Here is a 9046-nt window from a genome sequence, read left to right on the forward strand (position 1 = left end):
CCATTGATCAACAACCACTGATCAACGATCAATGGACAGGGGGGAACACTGAGTGGGGAGTCAAGGGGGTCATCAACGTGAAATGTGAAAGACCATCTCTGAATCGAGGAGAAGCATTTCTCCCGCTGAAAACGCTACATCCAGATGAACAGGATCAACTTTTTTGGGATCCGTTACTGGATCGTTTTATTTAATTTTAAAGTCTTACTTGGAGAGTAAGACATGTGCTGACATATATTATGTCAGCATATTTTGCTCGTCTTTATTCCTTGGTATGCTGATCTTATTTTTAAGAGCTGACTGTAAATTAAATCTAACATTAAAAATATTTTAATCTAGGAGGACGCATTTTTATCATTGGCATGTTGACATGCGGAGCTCCTGAAGACTGCTCCAGAAATGATCAAATTATGTTTTGAGTATTTGTTCAATTCTCATCTGAACAGAAGTTTTCTATTGTAAGAGTTTCTACTAAAATAGAAATAAAAGCATTTAGTTTTAGCATTTTTTCTTTAAAAAAATCTAATTACATGTAACAAGGCGGCCCTTAGCGGCTGGAAACACAGTGAGATGGACCAAGACAAGTGTAGTGGTACAAAAAGTATTTATTTGCTATACAGCTCTCCTTACAACAATTAACTCATCGAGCTTCTTCACAGCACAAATCCACCCCCACAGTATACAATATATCAATTAGAATAAATAAATACATAAATACATTTCACATTTTTATATTAATAAACATTTCACACTTTAATTTTACACCAAACCCAATATTATTAAAAAAAAACCCAAGCACAAAAAGATTCACCACACTCTCTTTATCAATGGTCTCTCCCGGAACCTTTAAATGGTGTCTGGACCACCGGGGAAACATTTGCCCAAACACCTTGAAGAGGACACAGGCAAGAAAGACAAACACTTATTTGTAGTGATGGCAGATGAAGCTTCATGAAGCACTGAAGCTTTTCATCCAATTGGTTCACCCCAGCGCAAAGCGTCTTGAAGCTTCATTTGCTCTAGTAGGACACCTACTGGACGTAAAAATATTAGTTGGCATGAATTTGAAGAGTGTGGCCTTTTGCACACAGCCTGTAAATGTCAACAACAAAAGGAGTGTGTAAAACATCTATATTGTAGTGATGCAGTACACTGTGTATATTTATACTGGCAGTATGGAAAATGATCATTTGGAAATGCTTAAAATGGAAATGATCATTTACTGTGAGGTGTGGTTGGGGTGTGGACAGTGGTGGTGCTTTTGTAACGTTGAGGTATGGACAGCTACACACTGAGGCCTCAGTCCTGCCTGTTCACATTTTATTCTGTAAAAACTAAATTTTCACTGCTTTTACGTCCTTTTTAGTGGGGAGAACATAGCTAGGATTTAATGATTTAACAAATCTTTTGAATCCTTTGTCCTCCACAATGCTAAATGGCTGGGAGTCCTCAATCACCATGCTAACCAGGTCTTCATCTATTTGAGATTGCTCTGCTGAGGAAAGACAATAAAGACAAAGCACAAATATAAATATCACACACGTAACTTATAACAGCTGTATAATATTGTTATATCATTTAGTAACATGCTGTATTATCATGGCATTTGATGCTCACCTGGTCTTGCTCCACAATCAGTGTCCCCCTATTCTCATGCAAAGCTCTGTAGTGCCTAAGCATGGATGAGGTGTTGTTGTTATATCCCAGCTCCCTGGCACATAGCAAACACTTCACCTTGTACAAAAGTAAAGCCGCTTAACATAAATTGTATTGCACCATCAGTATTATGAAAATACATCTTCTGTAGAAATTTACATACCTTGTTGGGAGATATAAGATCAAAATGTTCCCACACAGGGGAGGACATCCTCCTCTTCTTAGCTGGCTCCATTCTCTCCTGACTTTCTCTCCTCACTCTCATAAACCTCCAAACTGTCTCCAAACTCTCACTAACCGCAACTCTCCATCAAACACCCACATTTTGACTGAAGTCTGAGGGGTTTATCTCTGTCATAGCTCGCGGCAAATGCGAACCACTTCATGAACCAGTCACGTGGTACAGCCGGGCAGCGAGGCTTCGGACGTCATCATTTTCAGCTCCTCCCACAAATGAAGCAAGCCTTCCGCGCATCGCGGAAACGCCCCCTCCATTACTCGACACAAGCTTCGAAGCCTCGATACAGAACGTCACATCACTACTTATTTGCACCACTTTTCCTATATTTCACACACACATTTGAATTAGTTTTCCTTACTGGTAAACCTTAATCACAATCTCAATCACCCTTCTTCTCTTCTGACAGACAACCACCAGGATCTGAAATAAGGCTACCAACTGATTTTAAAGTTCCCAATAAATCGTCAATAAATAATTAAACTTCTTGTGTGCAAATCCATGCTTAAAGTGCAATGCTAAATAAAGTACTTGATGAAGTGCTTTTAATAAAGTGAAAGGTGTGCTCTAAAGTGCTATACAGATAATATAATATAAATAGATTAGATTAGATAGAACTTTATTAATCCCTCGGGTGGGTTCCTCTGGGAAATTCGATTTCCAAAAAAGCACAGCACCGACAGAAGTTACAGAGTTATACACACACACATATATATAAATACAGAGACAATATAAATAAAATATACGAAGGGGATAAATAGAATAAATAGGAATAAAAATACAAGTGAATTGCACATTTCAAGTATTGAGTCTATTGCACCGTTGACTATTAACAAAAGTATTGCACAAAAGGTATTGCACAGTGAGGTGAAGAGGCACTACAGCTTAGTTGTTCCCCCCTCCTTTGTCCTCCTGTTTCCCCTCCCCCTCCCCTCCAGAGAGGAGTTAAACAGTCTGATGGCGTGTGGGACAAAGGAGTTTTTAAGTCTGTTAGTTCTTGTCTTTGGGAGAAGCAACCTGTCACTGAACAGACTCTTCTGGTTGTTAATGGCCGTGTGCAGAGGATGCCTGGCATTGTCCATAATGTCCATCAGTTTCTTTAATGTCCTTTTCTCTGCCACTGTCACCAGAGTGTCCAGCTTCATGCCGACCACAGAGCTAGCCCTCCTGATCAGTTTCTCCAGCCTGGATGAGTCCTTCAAATATCAAATAAATGTAGTATGGGTGTCCTCTTCTTTACACATCACGTGTAACTTTGTATATCATGTGTAAATTATTATTTTTTTCATAGTTAGATGCCTGGCTGACAACTGTATAAAGCAAAAAACTACACACAATATTCGAAGCACATAGTGCACACTGTGGGAATTTACGACTGTAAAAATTGGTATGATCCGAGCTCAGACACTAAGCGGGGTGGGGCAGCTGCTGCCTGCGAGTGCGCTGTTGGAGAAACGCAGCCAGGCAGAACTGAAGTTCGACCAGGTACCAAAGCAAATCATTCGTACTGTACAAATAATGTAAATATGATGGTTTATCACGAAAGCTTGATATCACTTGACCCATATTACGTTACTTGGTCTTTGAGTGAATCAACAAATGGCGAAATGAAAAGCCGAACAACAACAATGCTGTTTCTTTAGAGAGTCTTAGCTTACATGTGTGTTTATTTCATATTTTCAGTTGTTTCCCTCCACGGCTAAATAAATCGGTTTCAGTAATTCAATTCAATTCAATTTTATTTATATAGCGCCAAATCACAACAAAAGTCGCCTCAAGGCGCTTCAGTAATGCACTGATATACAAGAATGGACATAAGGAGCTTCTTTCAAAGAAAAAACTCTGGTAGATGTTATTTTATTGATTATGCTTTGTATGTTGTTCAGTATATTTCTATGCAAAACAAGAGGAATTTCAATACACAGCAGTTTATTCACAGTTGAGACCAGATATTTACACTTTATGGAAAACACAAGAACATTTTTTTACTGTACAACATCAATTTAGAGTAAACTTGTTTTGTTTTGGTTAAATAAATATTGAAATATCTTTTGAATTAGTTAAATGTCAGAATAAAGAGAGACAGAGCTGTCTATTTTTTATCACTTTCATCAAATTTAGGAGTACATATACACTAAGTTTATTGTTAATTAATAAGAAACTCCAGAGATTCCATTCTGAGCTGAAGACATGGTAAATGGCCTGCATTTGTATAGCGCTTTTCTAGTCCCTAAGGACCCCAAAGCGCTTCACACTACATTCAGTCATTCACCCATTCACACACTGGCGATGGCAAGCTACATTGTAGCCACAGCTGCCCTGGGGCGCACTGACAGAAGCGAGGCTGCCGGACACAGGCGCCACCGGGCCCTCTGACCACCACCAAGAAGCTTCTGATTGGTTAGTAGAGTCCATGTGAGTAAATTGGTGGCACAGCTGTGGATGCATATAAGGCAAAACACAGAGTCTGTTTCTTTGAAATGGGAAAATCAAGAGATGTCAACCAAAACACCAGGAAAAGAACTGTGGAGCTCCATAAGTGTGGCTCAGTTTGAATACAATTTGGTGCCATTTGCAATTAAGAAATACAGATAGTTTCTCTCTTTACTCTTAAAGTTAACAAATATGTTTTTTTATATATTTATCAATCTAAAAAAATAAACATTTACTCTGATTTGATGTTACAATTAAAAAAGTGTTTTTATCTGAAGAGTTTGTAAATATCTGGTTTCAACTGTATATTTGATAATTGTCAGCACAAAGAGGGAGAGAGAGGAAGAGAGAGGGAGAGAGGAAGAGAGAGGGAGAGAGAGGAAGAGAGAGGGAGAGAGGAACAGAGAGGGAGATGGAGAATGAGGACAGAACAGAGGTGGAACAAGAGCAGGTGAGACACACATGTTAGTCACATGGTTGTTTACCAAAGTATCACTGTATCACAGGTCCTCATGTATCTCGTACCTAGTGTTTCTTTTTAGGTTTGTTATTTTTCAAATTCTATATTTATTAAGTTATGCAGGCTTGTTTGCACAACAAGGATAAATAATTATATAAACTTTTCTCAATCTAAATAGTGGACTTTGGTAGAATTAAAAAAAATAAGTGTAGTGCAGGTCTATGATGATTTTTAGTGCTACTATCATCTAGTTCTGATTCTGGTTCTGTCTTGGTTAAGTCCTCAGTAGTCCTGATTTTGAAATGTTGTAGTCCTGTTTTAATTCCGGATCAGTTCTGGGTCTGGTTGAATTGGGGTTTAGTCCTTGTGTCTTGATACAGCCCTGATTTTGTTTTGCCTCGCTGCTTAATTAAAAACCTAGCTTAAGGTGACCTGCATATGTGATATATTTTTTTCCTATATGAAGTCTTTTTTTTTTAACAAAACTCAAAACAGAGCCTATTAATCTTTCAGTCATTTCTACCCCCCCCCCCCCCCCCCCAAAAAAAAAAAAAAATCCCACATGCATACTACCCTTTAGGGCTAAGCCCCGGGTGTTTCAAATGTCTGGCTCCACCTCTGGTGGAAAGTTTTAAATAATATAATGGGTAGAGAGCTCGCTCTGGTGGTGTCACACATCAACATGGATGGAATGTTTATAAGTAAAGCTAAGGATAAGGATATAGAAAATAATTTCGAGAATTACAACAGCAATAAAGTTACAAATTTAAAATCTAATAAGAGCAGAAGCAATCCCACCCCATCACACTGTCCTATACAGGATGTTATCATGAATAATAAGGAATGGCAAGTTTGAGGCAGTGAATGTTGTGACAGTGGAGCGTTTATTAATATCACTTCCTGATGATGCATCCTCAGGTTCTGATAATATAGAAGGTAAACTGCTCTAAGTTGCAGCCAAGTTTCTATCCCTTCCTATGTCACATAGATGTTTGGCATGCAACTTATTTCCACTGCAGTGGAAAGAATTTAAAATAATTCCTACTCCAAAAAATAAGAATGTTGTTTTTAATGGTGTCAATAGGCTACTCAGGATCAGAATCAGAAATACTTTATTAATCCCGAAGAAAATTATGGGTTACAGCAGGCAGCGTGCTGGTTGGCGCATGCGCACTCACAAAAGAACCCTCCAACCAACACACTTTGCACAAACATCACATTGGGGAGACAGGTCAGTGAGTAGGCTGATACAACAAAAGCACACAACATGAGGTAAGAGGAGGAGAAAAAAGCTCCACCCAGACTGATGGGAGAACAGTTTGAGGACAGAAAAAACCCTTTTTTGCGCCACGGACCGGTTTATGCCCGAAAATATTTTCACGGACCGGCCTTTAAGGTGTCGCGGAAAAATACAACAAAATAAAACTAGTACCGGTACCGAAAAATAGAAGAGTTATTCATAACACACATGAAAAGACCCAGGAAAACCGAGTTAACGATAAAAACGATAACAAAATAACGCTGAAAACCGATAAAAACCCTGAAAACCGTAAATTTCACACCTGAGCCTCAACTCTCGCGGCCCGGTACCGGTCCGAGGCCCGGGGGTTGGGGACCGCTGATCTAGATGATGGGAAAGTGGTTGGGGTTGTGTTCTTGGACTTAAGTGCTGCATTTGATTTAATAAATCATGATCTTTTGATTGATAAACTAAAATGTTATGGATTTTCACCAGCTGCTTTGTGTTGGATGAAAAATTATGTATGCGATGATTCCACCATGTTTTATTCAGCCAGTGACAACTTCGAATTGACCAGCGTATTACAACAAGATTTGCTTGTTTGACTGGATAAGTAAAAACAACATGATTCTAAATGTATCTAAATCTAAATCTATGTTAATTGGAGGTAGAATACGTTTAGTCAACATTCCACAACTGAATCTTTCCATAGTCGGATCAGTATTAGAACAGGTCACCCAGATTAAACTACTCGGTGTTACCATAAATCACCACCTTTCATGGTCTCAGCACATGGACTCTGTTATTAAGAAAATGGGACAGGGCATAGCTATGGCTTGGAAATGCTCTTTCTATATCACTTCTTCAATCATGAATGATGTCATTAATGCACTAGTAGATTTCTCGTTTGGCTCTTGACGAAGGCGGTCGCACTTTTCTCCTCTCCCTCCTCCTTATCTTTCCTGCTTGGCTTCTCAATGTCCTTGTTTAGTACCGCCTACTTTTCTACTTTTGCCCTGGAAAACTCTCACGGTCTGTTCTCTAAAACCTAAAAGAGGAATTATGGATTTGATCAACTGGTCCCTGAACGCAATTGACACCCTCTTCTCAATGAGAAGCCTGGGGTGAGCCGAGTGTTCTGAAGGGACGTTCCCTGCTGGATACATGATGGACGGGTTGAAAAACTGGTGAGTCGTGTTCTTGGTGGGACTGTCGATCGAGGACATTGAAGACATCTACCTATTTGGAACCATGATAACAGGGTTCTTGCTGATCGGAGCTGGCTTGGCCCTTTCTTATCGCAGATTAAAGAAAGCGGAATCAGCTGTTCAAATTCCCACAAGGCTGCCCGCTGTGATGGAAACGATGGGACGGGTCGCAACTTCTCAAAATGGGATCATTGAACGCAGCACGGTAAGATCTTGGAGAAGCTCGAGGCTGTCGTGAGCACTCAGACTATGCTCTCTGAGCAAAAATTGGATAACATCTTGGAGAAGCTCACGGTAGTTGTGAGTACTCAGACTGTGCTTGTTGAGTGCAAAATTGATAACATGTCAGAGAAGCTCACGGCTCTGAAAGACCAGTGACGGACTGTTAGACCAAGTGTGAAACTGACATGCAGTTGTTCGCACTAAAGGAAAACCACCATCATTTCAGGCAGCTACCATATCATCATAGCATGTTTTCCCTCTGAATTATGGTTTTATATTTGTTGGTTAGATTGTCCCAGTTTAGGTTTGTTCTTAGTTTCTGTATTATCACATCATGTAAATAAAGCTCATTCATTGCATCATCAGGGCCTACGATTGGGTCCTTTTCCCTTCAACCCCACACGACTGCTGCCGCAACCGTGACAAGAATAGGGCGGCCAGAGTAATGTTAAGATGTTCATACTACACTAGTATCGATCAAATGCATAATAAACTTTTCTGGCTTCGTGTACAAGCTAAATTACACTACGGCTTACTTTTATTTATAAAGAAAGCAATACTGTTAAGCACATCACATTTGTTTCTCTGCTCAACTGCAGTATCCAGATGAAATACATAATCATGCAACACGATTTCTAACAAACTGGAATTTAGTAATTCCTCAAGTTAAAAGTAACTTTTTGAACAACTGTTATATTTAGAGCATCTTTTAAGTGGAATTAACTGCCTTATGCAAATAGAGAACTAGCTACAATTCCTTATTTTAGAAAACATTTAAAAGCCTAACTACACAGTTTTTAGTTATTGTAAATATTGTAAGAGGGCATTGTAAGTTTTGATTTGTTGATTTTTGTCTATGTGTGTGTATAACTAATACATAGTGTGTGTGTGCCATCTTGTTGCCACAACTGGCTCTTGTCACCGAAACCTTTTTTCAGTTTCATAGCTTTGTTTCTGAGAGCATGTCCATCTGAAAACAGGAAAGCTGTGAGGCCTGCAGATGGTTTGCGCATGCAGATTGTGGATAAACTCTAACCCTTTGATAGCAGACTAAGGGGAGACAAGGGTTTTTCTTTTTGGCTACGTTCACACTGCAGGTCTTAATGCTCAATTCCGATTTTTTGATCAAATCCAATTTTTTTGCTTGTTCCCACTACAGATAAAATATGACAGCAAACGCGCTCTAGTGTGAACCCTCAAAGCGGCCCGCATGCGCAAAAGAAGACGTCACACACAACGCGCTCTGTTTAGACCCAGACCGAACAGTATTGTTTGACTAATGGCCTTAATATAAAGACTTGTTTCGGACTTTACATTTCCCAATTTTGCTTTAAGTTATAAAGTTATTTTGTTATTTACATTTGGCCTAATAATGATCCTTATTGCTGTTTTAGAGAGGAGCGGTGCTTCAAAGGATAGTTGCAGATTTCTGTCAGAATCTGCAGATTATACAGTACAAATAAAATGTTCACGTTTCTCCAACGTTGTCTTCCCAACAGTTTCACTGGATGGCCAGGAAGCCTTCACGGTGTCTTCTTGGGCGCTTATACATTTTATGTTTTATATAAAAATCAAGATATGGACCTGTG

At 39.3% G+C, this 9046-nt stretch overlaps 1 long non-coding RNA gene across 1 annotated transcript; it reads right to left on the reverse strand.

Moving 5' to 3' along the window:
• Positions 1 to 585: 585 nt before the first annotated feature.
• Positions 586 to 2060, reverse strand: LOC145429246 (uncharacterized). The gene is made up of 3 exons (XR_013909478.1): positions 1820 to 2060; positions 1618 to 1734; positions 586 to 1495 (listed from the first exon to the last, which is right to left on the reverse strand). It is a non-coding gene; the product is annotated as an uncharacterized LOC145429246 (long non-coding RNA).
• Positions 2061 to 9046: the final 6986 nt, after the last annotated feature.

Source organism: Astatotilapia calliptera, chromosome 6 (assembly GCF_964374335.1).
Source record: "Astatotilapia calliptera chromosome 6, fAstCal68.1, whole genome shotgun sequence".
Taxonomy (NCBI): domain Eukaryota; kingdom Metazoa; phylum Chordata; class Actinopteri; order Cichliformes; family Cichlidae; genus Astatotilapia; species Astatotilapia calliptera.